A 16,887-nucleotide genomic window follows, 5' to 3' on the forward strand; every position below is an offset into this window, starting at 1 on the left:
TTTTGGGTTTAATTTACTGTAACTTATTTCAGTATATAAATAAAAATTTAAGGCACATCACTTTACAATTTCTTTGTACAGACAGATAATTGTAAAGTTTGTAATTAGATAATACAGGTTTATATAGAAATAATGAGAATACAAACAATATTCATTACATTATATAATAATTTCAAGGATAAAACGAGTATTAAAGAGTCAAATATAAATGAAAAATAAAAGTAGAAAGTGCAGTATACATTCAAAATAAAGAAAAATTGAATTTAAATATATTTTAAGATGGATTTAAGTTCAAGTGCCCTTTTTATATATTATAAACGTCTATGTATAAAATTATAAATAGTTTCTATGTATAAAATTATCGTCTATTATTATTAAAATTAAATATTTTATAAAAATTTAATTATAAACTTATAAAATAAATGGGAAAGTATAAAAATTTGTACAATAATTGATGTATCTTCAAGTTGCAAGAACCGGTAGTCTGGCACAGTTGCAGAGGTTTAAAAAACAATAATTGATGATGTTATGCTAAAGTTGTAAGACCACCGTACATGTTTGGCAGAGCCTCATTTGACTAACTAATCAGATTCATTTATGGACGGGGCTTTTACTTATTTTTGTTTTTTATCTTGGAAATTGCATTATGGTTTTAATATTATATACGAGCTCTTTTGTTATTGACACAGTATTTTAAATAAATTAAGCTAGTATTATTAAAATAAATTACGATAATATTTTATTATTTTTTATATGAATATTATTATTAATATTTTAAATATTTTAAAAATTATATATCAACAAAATATACTCCCTTCGTCTACATATAAAATAAATATTTATTGTTGGCGTAGTATTTAAGAAAAATAGTATTTTAATTATAGTGGGTAGTTAAAAATAGTAAAATGACATTTTTGTCCTTGTTTTTTGGTGTAAAAATAATGATGTGATGTAAAGTAATGATATTTGTGGAAAAAAATTAGGTATTTAATAAAATATTTTACTTTGTAATTGGACGTTCCAAAATAGAAATATGTATACTTTCTAGCTGGACAGAAGGAGTATAAAATATGGATATTATTTTATAAATAATAAAATTTTATATAGTACAATTTAATAAGAAAATATATTTATTTATTTATCATTACCATAAATTAGTTATATGAAAGATGAAGAGTTTTAAAAGTAGATAAAAATATTTGTTAATTGAAGAAAAAGATAGAAATAAAAGAATTTTGAGTGGATCCTATTTGTAAAATATTAGAAATTTAATTAAATTGATTTATATTTGTTAAGTATGTTTAACATTGATAAACTTACCAAAAATTAAAAAAAAAATCATCTTTTATAAAATAATAATAAAAAATTCTCTGATTGGATGAAGGGAGTACTACATTAAAGAGTTCATTAGGGATAATTCTCCTCTCATGCCCTATCCTAACCTATATTCTAGTCACTACTCTAAATTACTCCCTCCGTTGTAGATAAAATGAGCGTGTTACTGTAGATACAGAAATTTAAGTAAAGTATAATTAATAAATAATTAAAAAGTGTATTAATAAAAATAATTACTCAATCCGTCCCAGAACTATAGTTTTAATTGGGTTGGACCACGAGATTTAAGGAATATTGATATTATATTGGTAGTTGTTAAAAAATATAGATAAAAATTTTTTTTGCCCATGTGAGTGTATTAGTGTAAAAAGTAGTGACAATTATGTAATAAAAATGAAAAAGTAGGGGTAATTTTATGGTGATATGATTATTTATGAAAATAAGGCTATTATTTTGAGACGAACAAAAATGGTAAATAAAGACTATTGTGTTGGAACATATGGAGTATTGTTTAGTAAAAATAATTATAGATTAAGATTAAGATAACTAAATAGTTTAATTAAGATTAAAAAAATATTAAATTTTAAAATTTAAAATATAATTAAAGTGTATAATCAATTTTCTGAAAAAGAAAATAACAAATTATATGAGACGGACGAAAATAAAAGATATGGATAAATTATGTGGGACGGAGGAAGTATTTTGTAGTTAATTTTTACTCCCTCCGTCCCAGAACTATAGTCTGAGTTGTGTTTGACACGAGATTTAAGGAATATTGATATTATATTGGTAACGGGTAAAAAGTACGAGTAAAAGAGTTTTTTGCCCTTATGAGTGTATTAATGTAAAAAATAGTGGCAATTGTGTAATAATAATAAAAAATAAAGGTAGTTTTATAGTGATATGATTATTTATAAAAGTGAGACTATTGTTTTGAGATGAACAAAAATAGTAAACAGAACTATTCTATTGAGACGGAGAGAGTACTCCCTCCATCCCAGATACCATATCCACGTTGCCGTTTCTGTCTGTCCCACATACTATGTCACTTTCCTTTTTTGGAAAATGATTACACACTTTAATCTCATTTTAAATTTTTTAATTTTATTTTTTAAATTTTAATTAAACTAATTAATTATCTTAATCTTAATTTATAATTATTTATTTATAAAATAATTATTTTTATTAATATATTTTTAATTATCTATTAATTATACCCTTTATAAAATACTGTGTCTACAGTATAACAGACACGGTATCGGTATCTGGGGATGGAAGGGAGTATTATTTAATTTCTATTCATTTCTTTAAATTTTTTTTTGTACCCTTTGAATGAGTTTGAGTTTACTTTTGACCATCTCACGTCCAAATCACTTGTCACATAAGGGTCATCCACGTGAAAAGTAATTTCATTAAATATTATTTTATAGTTTGTCTGTAAGTGCACTATAGGCTTTGTGGTTGATATTTACCTTTTTATAGATTAATAATAAGAGAAACCGTTTGTTTTTAGGTGCTTTGGTCAAATGAATTTATAATCTGAAATAGGTTTGTCATTTCTAATTTTTTTTTCATATATTTTATCACAAAAATTAATATATTATATATATTATTTAATACACAATTCTTTAATCCATATTCCTATGTTTTGGATATAAGGCCACCGTGACTATAGATGTAGAAATTCAAAAAGAATATAATTAATAAATAATTTAAAATATATTAATAAAATTCATTATTTCTTCCGTCTCGTGAAATTAGTCGTTTTTTTTTGCGCGGAGTTTAAAAAATTTTGATTTATATAGTTAATTAGTGTGATTAGTTAACATATTATATGAAATAAAATATTATTTTAACTATTTTTATTTGTTGAAATATTGAAGTAAAAATTGAAATATATTTTTTTTAATTTTATTTTATTCAAATTTAATTTTTTATTTATTGAAAATTTTTCATTTAAAAAACATATTATTATATTGATTGTAAATTATGCAATTTTATAAAGAAAAAACTTAATTTTAAATAATTTAAATACAAAAATAGCAGCCGTAATATTAAAAATTTATAATATAAAAAAACATCAAATTTTTCCAATTTGATTGTTGGTAGGGATAGTTCGATATTATATACCAAACTATTTAGTATGTTATTTTATCGTAATGAGATATTGTAGCAATAATTTGGTATACCGAATTTATAGATGAAAAAATACTAAATTACAGAAATAACACGTACCGTACTAAAATACCGAAAATGTCAAATTTCAGTATACAAATTTCTTTTTGTATAATATCGATATTTTTTTTAATATATCAAAAAATTTGGTGCGGTATACAATATGGTTAGGTATTATCTGTATACAATATCGAGTCATTTCTAATCGAATTACATGTATGATATACAATAATTTTGATACTTTAGTATTTTTTCATATTACCTATATTATTTGAGCAAATTGATATCTTTCACTCTTAATAATAGTGATAAATAATTTTTTTTAATAAAATATAAAAATTAAATTCTAAATCAAATCTCATTATTAACTAATTTTCAATTGTAAAATATCAAATCAAATATTTTTATATTATATTAAAAATTAATTAAAAATTTTAGACATCACATAAACACTTATTTATATCATATTGAATATTTATTAATTTTTATTATTCAAAATTCTTACCCTACTTTTAAATTTACAATAAAATAAAAAATAAAAAATTATGTGTATTAGTAATTGAATAAAGTATAGTTTAAATTTATGATTGTAATTAATATTTACTAATTATTACTATATTGGGAAATGTGACTAATTTCACGGGACGGCTAAAAAAAGAAAGGTGGACTAATTTTACGGGACAGAGGAAGTATAATATAATAAAATAATTATATATTAAAATTAAAATACTAATTAATATAATTATAATTCAACAAATTATAAATCATAAAATTTAAAATATAGTTAAAGTGTATAATTTTTTTTTTCAGAAAAAAAAATGACATAAGATGCGAGACATATAGAAATTAAAAGTATGATCTAAGACGAATAGAGTATTATTTATTTTATGTGCTTATTCTAATAAAATTAAAAATTATGAATTTTGTCGTATACGCGAGAAATATTATTATTTTAGATAGTTTTTTAATTTCACATTTTAGGATAATATTTTTTATCATAATTTTGTTCTCCAACATTGGAAAAAGTCACATATAGGTCATGTGTGTGGAAAATCAATGCAATTTACTATGTGTTAAATAATGTATTTAAATATTTGAATCGGTTATGCGATTGTTTTTATTCATGGAAATAAATTTGTGTAACGTATTTTTAATTTCATTTTCTTTAGAGTTTATTGTGGTCTATATATTTTGAATTCCTTTCAATGTATATCCATACATTATCCTTAGTTGAGTAATAAATCAATCATTTCTTTGTCTATTCAAATTTTTTTGGGTTTTGTTTCATGGTATCAGAGCTCAGGAGATTTACTTAACCATAAATGAATAATGAATAATGAAAATGGATCATCCTCTACCATTGATGAGAAACTTACGGCCAATAATTTCAATTATTGGAAGATGTGCATTAGAAGCCTTTTTACAAGGACAGGATCTATGGGAGCTTGTTTCCGGTACATAAATGCTGATTCGAGAAGGAGATGGAAGATTAAATGTGGGAAGGCGCTGTTTGCACTACGAACATCTATCGGGAAAGAATATATTGACCATGTTCGTGATTTGAAAATGCCAAGTGAAGTATGAAACACATTGAATGGTCTTTTTACCAAGAAGAACACTGGTCGGCTTCAAGATCTTGAAAACGAATTAGCAAAGGCTTCTCAAGGTAACTCCCCCATTGCTGAATATTTTTTAAAAGTCAAGAATCTGTGTGTTGAAATCTCGGAGTTGGACTTGGAAGAACCAGTCAGCGTAAATTGGTTGCGTAGGTATCTTGTTCGAGGTTTACGCCAAGAGTTCATGCCATTTGTATCCTCAATACCAGGGTGGCCGACACAACCCTCTGTCATTGAGCTGGAGAATTTGCTTTCAAATGAACAAGCATTGGCGTAACAAATGATGAACAAGCAACCTCATTCACAAGTAGAAAATGTTATCTGCTTTAAGGATAGGATAAAAAAATGACTTTCTATGCGAAGACATGGGATGGAGAAGAAGCAGCCCAAGGATATTTCTATGCGACGCCATGGGACGGGGAAGGAGAAACCCAAGGATGTTTCTAGATCTTGTTACACATGTGGGAAGCTCGACTATATCAAATGATTTTTCCGTGCTAAAGTGACATGTGAGAGGTGTGGGAAACAGGGTTATATAAAGGCAAATTGCATAGTTTAAATACATGATGATGAAGCCAATATTGTAGAAGAGCGCAATGACTCTCAAGCACCAAATTGGGAGAAGTGTTTCTCCATTGAAGTTGTTGACCAAGAAATGGAAAATTCTGTAGTGCACAAGATTGATAGAGTTTCACATACAAATTTTCTCATTGACTACAACAAAGAATGAATAATTGACTCTAGGTGCTCTGATCATGCTACTGGAAATATTAAGCTTCTATCTGGTGTTCGTCCATATCTCGGGAAGAAGGTAGTTGTGACCGCAGATAATTCACTACACTTCGTAACAAGTGAAGGTGATTCTAAAGATGAATATGTTTGTTTGAATGATAGGTTGACGAAGAATCTAGCTTCTATTCCACAATTAACTGATTCAGGTCATTATGTTCCTTTTGGACCCAATAATGTTCAAGTTCTGTCAAACTTAAGGAAGTTTGATGCCGATGTTTTGCTCATGGGAAAAAGGAAAGATTCTTTATATACTCTATCGGCAAGCGTTGCATACGTTAAAAGGACGGGTGAGACAACAAGCTCAGCTCTATGGCATGCTCGTTTGGGCCATATCGGATATTAGCTACTTCACAAAATTTTTGTGAAACGTCTTCTTGATGGTATCCCTGTTTTCCAGGATATCAGATATGATGAGATTTCTTCAGGCTGCTTGTATGGAAAATCTCATCGTCTGCCATTTTCTGATTTTGATAATTGAGAATCAATGCCCCACTCCAATTGATTGAATTTGATATTTCGGGGCCAACCAGTACACCTAGCTACACTGGGTTCCATTATGTGATCATTTTTGTTGATGATTTCTCCCGCTTCACTTGGGTATATTTCTTAACTCATAAAAATGAGGTTTTTTCTAAGTTTCAATTATTCAAGCATGCTGTAGAAAAAGGGTTTGGAGCATCAATAAAGTGCTTATGTACGGATAATGGTGGAGAATTCTTATCAACATAATTCTTAGATACACGAAATGACATGTCCAGATACACCTCAACAAAATGGTGTTGTGGAACGGAAGTTAGCGTATCTGACATCCATGTGCGTATGTTGGATACACGAAAAAGGTCTCCTAAAAGAGTTGTGGGCAGCTGCTTTTCATACAGCATGTTATATGATTAATCGGCTTCCGTCTTGGCTGGGGTACGAACTATCTCCTTTCCAGTTGCTTTATCATAGTAAGCCAGATGTAAGTAATTTTCAAGTTTTCGGATCTACTTGTTTTGTTCATATACCCAAGAAAAATCGAACTAAACTTGATCTAAAGGCTAGACGTTGCATTTTTGTTGGCTATGATGCACAAAGGAAAGGTTGGAAGTGCATGGATCCGGACATAAAAAATGTTATTGTATCCCGTGATGTTGTGTTTGATGAAATTTCATCAAATACCTTCAAAGATAATGGAGGCCAGGGCAATGTCATTTTTCTGTCACACGGAAAAGAACAAGCAAATGTTCCATTGTTTGAAGATAATATGCAGTTGGATTCTCAAGATAATGATGTGTTTCCACCACATGGAAATGCACAGAGTAATATTCCTTCAATTGAGAAAGATGTGCAAATAAATGGGGTTGTTGTTGGTGCTCCAAATTGGGAGAAGTGTTTCTCCATTGAAGTTGTTGACCAAGAAATGGAAAATTCTGTAGTGCACAAGATTGATAGAGTTTCACATACAAATTTTCTCATTGACTACAACAAAGAATGAATAATTGACTCTAGGTGCTCTGATCATGCTACTGGAAATATTAAGCTTCTATCTGGTGTTCGTCCATATCTCGGGAAGAAGGTAGTTGTGACCGCAGATAATTCACTACACTTCGTAACAAGTGAAGGTGATTCTAAAGATGAATATGTTTGTTTGAATGATAGGTTGACGAAGAATCTAGCTTCTATTCCACAATTAACTGATTCAGGTCATTATGTTCCTTTTGGACCCAATAATGTTCAAGTTCTGTCAAACTTAAGGAAGTTTGATGCCGATGTTTTGCTCATGGGAAAAAGGAAAGATTCTTTATATACTCTATCGGCAAGCGTTGCATACGTTAAAAGGACGGGTGAGACAACAAGCTCAGCTCTATGGCATGCTCGTTTGGGCCATATCGGATATTAGCTACTTCACAAAATTTTTGTGAAACGTCTTCTTGATGGTATCCCTGTTTTCCAGGATATCAGATATGATGAGATTTCTTCAGGCTGCTTGTATGGAAAATCTCATCGTCTGCCATTTTCTGATTTTGATAATTGAGAATCAATGCCCCACTCCAATTGATTGAATTTGATATTTCGGGGCCAACCAGTACACCTAGCTACACTGGGTTCCATTATGTGATCATTTTTGTTGATGATTTCTCCCGCTTCACTTGGGTATATTTCTTAACTCATAAAAATGAGGTTTTTTCTAAGTTTCAATTATTCAAGCATGCTGTAGAAAAAGGGTTTGGAGCATCAATAAAGTGCTTATGTACGGATAATGGTGGAGAATTCTTATCAACATAATTCTTAGATACACGAAATGACATGTCCAGATACACCTCAACAAAATGGTGTTGCGGAACGGAAGTTAGCGTATATGACATCCATGTGCGTATGTTGGATACACGAAAAAGGTCTCCTAAAAGAGTTGTGGGCAGCTGCTTTTCATACAGCATGTTATATGATTAATCGGCTTCCGTCTTGGCTGGGGTACGAACTATCTCCTTTCCAGTTGCTTTATCATAGTAAGCCAGATGTAAGTAATTTTCAAGTTTTTGGATCTACTTGTTTTGTTCATATACCCAAGAAAAATCGAACTAAACTTGATCTAAAGGCTAGACGTTGCATTTTTGTTGGCTATGATGCACAAAGGAAAGGTTGGAAGTGCATGGATCCGGACATAAAAAATGTTATTGTATCCCGTGATGTTGTGTTTGATGAAATTTCATCAAATACCTTCAAAGATAATGGAGGCCAGGGCAATGTCATTTTTCTGTCACACGGAAAAGAACAAGCAAATGTTCCATTGTTTGAAGATAATATGCAGTTGGATTCTCAAGATAATGATGTGTTTCCACCACATGGAAATGCACAGAGTAATATTCCTTCAATTGAGAAAGATGTGCAAATAAATGGGGTTGTTGTTGGTGCTCCAAGGAGAGGAACAAGACAACGGAAAGCAGCAAGTTACTTAACAGATATCATGTTGAAGCAAATCAATTTTCTATAATTTCATGTATGTTCATGGGACAACATTCAGATGATGAGCCAACATCTTATAATGAAGCCAAATGGACTCCAGAATGGGAGGAAGGAATGCAGGAAGAGATTTCAGCCCTTGCAAGTGGGTTTATTAAGCTAAGAAGGGAGCTGATAGAAAAATCTACAGATATAAGGCACGCTTTGTTGTTCATGGATTTTTGCAAAACTATGGCCAAGATTACAATGAGACATTCAGCCCTGTGGCACGAATGGTAACGGTTCAAATTTTTATTTCTCTTGCTGCCTACAAAGATTGGAAATTGTGGCAATTAGATGTGAAGAATACCTTCCTTTATGGGGACTTGGATCGTGATATTTTTATGGAAAAACCTTGTGGCTTTGTATTCTTTAAATTTCCAGATCATGTTTGTCGACTCAAGAAAGTTCCATACGGTTTAAAGCAAGCTCCATGTGCATGGTATGGTAAAATCACTCAATACCTTATCTTTTGTGGTTTTAAATCGTCAAATGCAGATTTTGACCTATTCATTCGAATAAAAACCACGGCATGTATCTTGCTTTTGTTGTACGTGGATGAGATGATCATCGCAGGTGATTATCATGTTCAAATCACTTGTCTTCAAGATGATCTCTCACTCCGTTTTGAGATGAAATACATGGGGGAAGCTAAAAGTTTTCTTGGTTTAGAAATCATAAATTCCTCTAATGAGTATTTTATTTCACAGTCTGGATATGTGAGGAAGTTGTTGGAAAAGTTTCAAATGGAGGATTCAAAGACAATGAGCACGCCCATGGAATCTTATCTGAAGTTATCTAGAGCGGAAGGGAAGTTATTGAATGATGCAACCATATTCTGGAAAATTGTTGGTAGTTTATTGTACTTAACAATTATGAGACCCAACATTGTTCCGTTGGTATTATTTCACAATTTATGGATCAGCCTTGTCACAGACATTTGGTTGCAGCAAAGAGAGTTCTGAGATATGTTAAAGGCACTCAAAATTATGGATTGATGTACAAGAAGTTCATGCCACTCTACTTGTCTGGGTTTGTTGATGCCGATTGGGCTGGTGACATAACTACTCGTCGGTCCACAACCGGATTTTATTTTACAGTTGGGTGTGTTGCAATATCATGGTGTAGTAAGAAACAAAACACAATAGCTTTATCAAGTTGTGAGGCTGAGCACATGGCAGCTACCATGGCAATCCAAGAATATTTGTGGATCAAAAGACTTATGCAAGAAATCCATGTCTCTATGAGCAGTGCAGTTCCTATTTATTGTGACAGTGAAAGCACAATTAAACTTTCTGAAAATCCAGTGTTCCATGCGCGAACAAAACATATTGAAACTCATTATCATTTTGTTCGAGAGAAAGTGCTGAGCCAAAAGATGTTATGTTGAAAAAGATTAGAACAAATGAGAATGGTTTTGATGGATTCACCAAACCACTTGCCAAGACCAAATTTGAAATTTTCCGAGAGGCTCTTGGCATCGTTCACATTAAATATGCATTAAGGGAGGATGTGGAAAATTAATGCAATTTACTGTGTGTTAAATAATGCATTTAAATATTTGAATCGGTTATGCGTTTGTCTTTATTCATAGAAACAAATTTGGGTAACGTATTTTCAGTTTCATTTTCTTTAGAGTTTATTGTGGTGTATATATGCTGAATTTCTTTCAATATATATCTATCCATTATCCTTAGTTGAGTAATAAACCAGTCATTTCTTTGTCTATTCAAATTCCTTTGGGTTTTGTTTCAATGTGATCCTACGAGGCATTGTCAACACTGAAGTGGACATGGTAGAGCTAAGATGAAAGCTGAGTGATACTTTTTAGATGATGATGTCTCAAAATAATTTAAAGATCTTTAAAAAAAGGTTTTAAAAATATTATAATTTAAGAATTTGGTCTGATTGAACCAAATTACAAATACAATAATTGCAATTTTGTCCAATAACGCAAAATTGCACATTGGAAATATAGGTTTCATAACTTCGGTTGATGCTTTTATATATTAGTTTGGAAGATTATATTGATGCATACTTTTTCCCCTCTAATTATTACTTTGATCTTAAACCTATATTACTGGTGTTTTGGGTTTCATCCATTTAGGTTTTTTTTGTTGTACATTAGAAATGAAGTTATTATCACATTGACCTGTCCCTTTACGCAGCTTTATTATTAATTTGTTGCTCAGATGTTATGTAATGCAGGGGATGTTGACCTTTAAGTTTATGGGGGTGAATTGTTAGTTTAAAGATGTGCATAATTGTTTCATTAGTCAAATTTGTTTTAGGGCTGGTTGATTCAATGCATTTTTCTTAGATTATTATTTTCATGCTATGTAATGGTAGGGCTATTAAAGGTTTTAAATACATGCTTGAATAGTACTTTCATTAATGTATATTAGCGTGAATATTGCGTTGTGTAGCAAATTTTATTTGATTTTTTGTTTATTACTTTGTTGTTACTCTTCATGTGTATATGAAATGTATAGTGTGTTGTAGGTGACACACTTGCTATCATGAAGGTCTTCATAACATCCAAATCGGTTCCGGATACATCACTCATTTTTTTTTTTTTTTAAATTGTAGGAGCGTATAAGCTCCTTGACGTGGTCCTTGTCGATCCTATTAAGTGGACCTACAAGGATGTATGAAAATTTACATACATTGGTATATTGCTTGTCGTTGACTAATTGAATTTTAACATAAACTGATTTTGATTATGATTGTTAATTGTTGTCCATGTGCTGCCGTTGAATCTTGCTATGTTAAGCCCAATATAGTGTTTCTATTTGCCCTCGTAGATGTTGGTAGTCGTCAGCTTCTCTAGTTTGGTCTGTCCATGTGAACTGAGTGTTAATGGTAGAGCAGATTATTGGAATTGTTGTTCGTATTGTGGGATTTGTGTTGTGGATTGAGTGTCTTTGTTTGTGGGTCGTTACTAGGTTCAGGTTCAAATTGTTGTTTGTATTATTTGATATCTTACTATGAATTGTTGAATATTTTCATTCCCGTAATGTTTTTCAGTTCAGATTTCAACTGTTATCTATTAGTATATGATAGTCATACATTTCTATTGTGCAGTTTGATGCTTATTATATTCGAACGCTGTAGATTTTGATCTTTTTCGATGTACAAAAACAAATTTTATATTATTAATGTGGCAACAATGCATAGATTTTATACACTGAATTTTGGGCACGTAAAAAATACTGTAACAAATACTACATCGTGCATGTTGTAACCAAAATATATAAAAAAAACCGTCACAAATGTTTTTTTTACGATGTATATTGTTGCGGCTAATTTTGGAACATCTTTTTTTATTAATTTTTTTTATTTTGCAACGGACTAGTTGACTTAACAAAAGGATAGCCCACACGTGGGTAGAAGGCGTTGACCAAAAATATTTGTTATGAAAAAAAGGTGTGGCGAAAAGCAATCATTACGCGAGTACATATTACAATCAAATATTGTAACAACAGCGTGCAAAAAAAAAAAAAATTATTTTGCATGAAATTTATTTTTTGTTATGATTTTTTGCTCGTAACGAAAAACATTTTATGGTAGTACAAAGTAACTTATTTCAGAAATTAAACATGTCAATCACTCATAAGTATAAAAGACCCATATTATAGATGACCATCCTCATGGATAAGAAAAGATTCAACTCATAGAAGATCCACTAAATTAGAGAGTAATACTTAATCTACTCTCACTTCTAAGCTAAAGGATCCACAAAAGATCTTGATAATAATATATTGGAAATTTTCTAAATACGGAGATGAAGCCTATATTTATGGTTGATCATTTTGTGAGTAGAATGAATTTTGAAAATTTTCATTAAAAACTTAGTTATTATTCATCCATTAGCTATAACTCAATCCCTCAAAGAGTCAAGCATTTTTATGGTTCATTGGGTCACAGATTGATAGTTCGCTCTGGGTTCTCGGCCATAGTTAGTCCCATATGTGCGAGCCACTTGTTCCTGTATGGTGGATTGATAGCGTATGTCTCGTTGTCAGTATGTGTTATACTTATATCTCCCATTCTACATGGTATACCCATACTTGTTGCGCACAGGGGATAGCTGGTCTGGAGCTTAGATTGGGTAGGGCCTAGGTGCTGGGTGTGTCGGCTTCCGGACACATTACATGTGGTATCAGAGTAGCCTTGACAGTGGTGATGATCAAAACAGAAAGTTTGAATGTTCTCTACATGAGAAACTTCTGGTATCACGTCATCAGTGAGCATGTCCAAACGGAGATGTATATTCCAGAAAAGGAGTGCTCCTTAAGGGAAGTGGTACGCTCGTTAGTGTCGTTGTGCCAGGGTGGAAGAACTTTGTTCGTGAGTGAAGAACAACGTTAAGGATGATCTTCGGAAAAATGTGCAATCCGCTACAAGTAGTGTCCTGAACGGTGTGCGGAGTTGAGTGAAAAAATGGGCTACATGTGGATTAGCTATAGGGAACCTCACTTGCATTTGGGAAGCACAAAGGATATACAAAAAATGGTTAACAGACTAACGCATAGAGGCATGCCAAGGGTAAGAGAACTAATGTCGGTGCGCTCAAATAATGTCACACAAGGGTGTTTTGTGACTTGAGGGGGGGAGGAGTGTTGTCACGGGTTAACAATTGCACCCTAGGTTCTCGACCATTGTTCATCACATGTGTGCAAACCTCTTATCCCTGTATGATAGATTAATGGCCTATGTCTCGGTGCACGTATGTGTTCCGTTTATATCTCACATGCTACATGGTATACTTAGGCTTGTTACGCACCGAGGACGGTTGGTCTGGGCCTCAGATTGGACGGGGCCTAGGCACTGGACATGTCCGGTTCCGGACACATTACACTTTCCCTATCTAGAGTTCGGTTTTCATATAATGTTTTAAGCCAATTCCAAAGCTCATCAAAGAAATCGTTAAATTGAACTAGTCCAAGCACCATGTAAAACAGAGTTATTGGATAGTATCGGATAAATATACTAATCTTTAAATTTTTTATATAATACATGTTAATAATTACCCATAATAAATAATTTGTATACTTTTTGAATGATTAAATTATATTGAATGCAAAAAATTAAATATTTTGTATAAAAATTGTCTAAATAAATATATTTTTATTTTTTAAAATAATTATAATTTAATTAAGGATTTCTCAATTAATTTGTCTATAATATTAATAATATTTCTTCAAAATTTTGAAAATATTATATTTATTTTATTTATAGAGTTATTATTGAAATATTTTATTTTTGTCTCATGTTTAATACAAAATTTTAGAAGTCATTGAAAATAATAGTATAGAGACATTAACAATTCAATTTGAACTTTCTATTCTAAATAAAAATGTTCATATTAGAGTTACTCACAATGCAATTACATGAAGTAATGGATGTTGTTATCCAAAATAATTCTTTTAACGGACAATTGGATTAAAATTCTTATCTCTATTTTAATTTTTTAATTCAGTCCACAACCACACTTTACACACACCACACTTTCCACTTTTTAATAATATTAGCATTAACTCCCTACCTCAATCTCAATTACATTATTGCCCTCTATTCCCTCAAAATGTATTTATATCATTTCTATTATTCCTCTCTTCTTGTTCAGTTGTTTTCGCGTGAAGGAGCTTTAGTCCAGCTTTCTATTTCCTTTGCGCATGATCGATGAGAATGCCAAATTCAAATTCCATTTTTTGGGTTTATTTAACACAAGGAAAACACTGGCAAGGGAAATTTTTTATTTCAAAATATTATTTTGTTGTGATAATTTTGTTGGTTGATTACAGTGGTGTTGTTAGGGCTCACAATTGACCCTACCCATGTTACACTGAGGAAAGGCCGGAACTCATGTATGATCGATTATCTTCACTATTAAGTAACCGTGATCATTGAAAATAATTCGTGTTATCGATCTATGCTGTCATCTGGTCCTTGGAGATAATTTTCAATTTATTTTAGGTACAAACAAAATGTGAAGTTTTGTCAGTATTAAATCATAAGAAGTTTTGTAGAAATACCATTTAGGTTTAACTTTTTGGATAGTATATTAAAGGACATCCTTGTTGTTCGAATGTTATGTATGTGATCTATATTCCAAAACAGTGAAAGAATAAAGAGATATTGTTGCTCTGTGTTGATATAGTATGGTTATATAAGGAATTTTGATGATTGTAATTTGTATGTCAATAGTATTGATTTTGTAATGTTGTGAGAAAAGTTGAAGAAGTATACTTTGTATTTGGTGAATTAACAACCTTCGATAGATAGGGAGGAGTGTAGTCCCAAATTATTAATCATGTGTACATATGAAAGAGAGCTTAGTGTGGTCGCGTTAGAAGAGAATACATTGCTCGTGGAACTTTACGGTATTTTATCGAAATGATGTAACACAGTTACCATTGAAGTTGTAAAAGTTCAATATATAACACCAATTCAAAAGATGACATTGTTGTGCAACAATAGTATCAAATATATGGAGAATGCATACTTTGTTAAAGTTATGTTTTTGGATATGGTGGCACATCCGAGAAGCGAGCACCAGAACTTGCCGCCTCAATGCAGAGAACATTCTTATTCTTGATATATATGGTTGGTATAAAATACCTCCTTATTTATTGATTGTGCTGAGAACATTCTTGCACGGCCATGACATTCGAGAGTACCACTTTTTTTGTTCTTTTGAAGCTGATTGTAGATAGTAATTGGTTGCGCAATTTTGTTAATAGTTGTGTGGGACTGTACAAACCCATAGAGGTAATGTAAAATCGTTTAGTGGGGAAATAATATCGAAGTTATTGTGTAGACGGTTACTTTTGCACTGTATGCCATTGATATTATCCATCGGTCTGAAATAGATAGGTGGAATGTTAAAAATAAGGTCAATATCTGTAGTTTGAGATATTACATTGTATTTTGTAACTAGCCATAGTTAATAAAGCTATTTGCACCCTTAAATACCCTAGATGCCATGGTAATTAATTGTACATGCCTTATACATAGCCATTAAAGAAAGATGGGTACATACTCTTTTAGCTAAAAAAAATCTAATTCATAATAATTTTTGTGTTATGTAGGGATGAATTTGATGGTATATTATTCGATGAAGATGAAATAGCTGGTGTCATGGTTGCTGATGAAAGCACAGACCGTATCTCAATACAGAGATGTATTATCAAGGAGGATCAAATGTTCAAGGACGCACTTGAGTTTAGAAAGACGCTGAAGAATTATTGCATAATGACACAAAAAGCATTTAAGTACCAGAAGAATGACTCAAAGAAAATATTAGCCACATGCATCGATAGTAGCTGTGGTTGGCGGGTTTATGCCTCCTACCATGTTGCCAAGTGGACCTTTGACATTCGTACTTGCAACTTGCGACATTTCTGCGATTTGAGCTTCTTGCAATCTCGGGATAATCCATATGCAGGTCAAATTGGATATTGGATATTTATAGAGTGAAGTTGCGTATGATGCCTTCATATAAGGCATCCTAAATCCAGACATAAATCTAAACTGATTATGGGATCGATGTCAAATATCATAAGCCATCGAGAAGTAAGGATAATGCGATGAGGTCTATTAATGGAGGAGGTAGGGACAATTACAAGAATCTCTCATGGTATTGTAATGCATGGAAGAAGAAACACGACACTTTCTACACTTATTTGTTACTTCGGTGCATATAGAATTGGTTTTCTTAGAGGTTGCAGACCTATACTTTCTTTAAATGGGAGAAATTGAAGAACAAATATAAAGGATGTTAGTGCTATCGCAATTGATTGCAACGATGGAATGTCACTTTAGCCTTTTCCGGTAAGTATTTCACTAATCCTTTTGTGATTATACCCTGTAAGAAAATTTATGCGGTAGTTGGTAATTTTTTATAGTCATAATGACCTCTCGTGTAGGAAAGTATGCATTGGAAAAAAACTTTGAGGGGGGCTATTTCGATTTTATGGTAGTA

The sequence above is a fragment of the Andrographis paniculata genome, unplaced genomic scaffold (assembly GCF_009805555.1).
Source record: "Andrographis paniculata isolate CXL003 unplaced genomic scaffold, ASM980555v1 Contig61END, whole genome shotgun sequence".
Taxonomy (NCBI): domain Eukaryota; kingdom Viridiplantae; phylum Streptophyta; class Magnoliopsida; order Lamiales; family Acanthaceae; genus Andrographis; species Andrographis paniculata.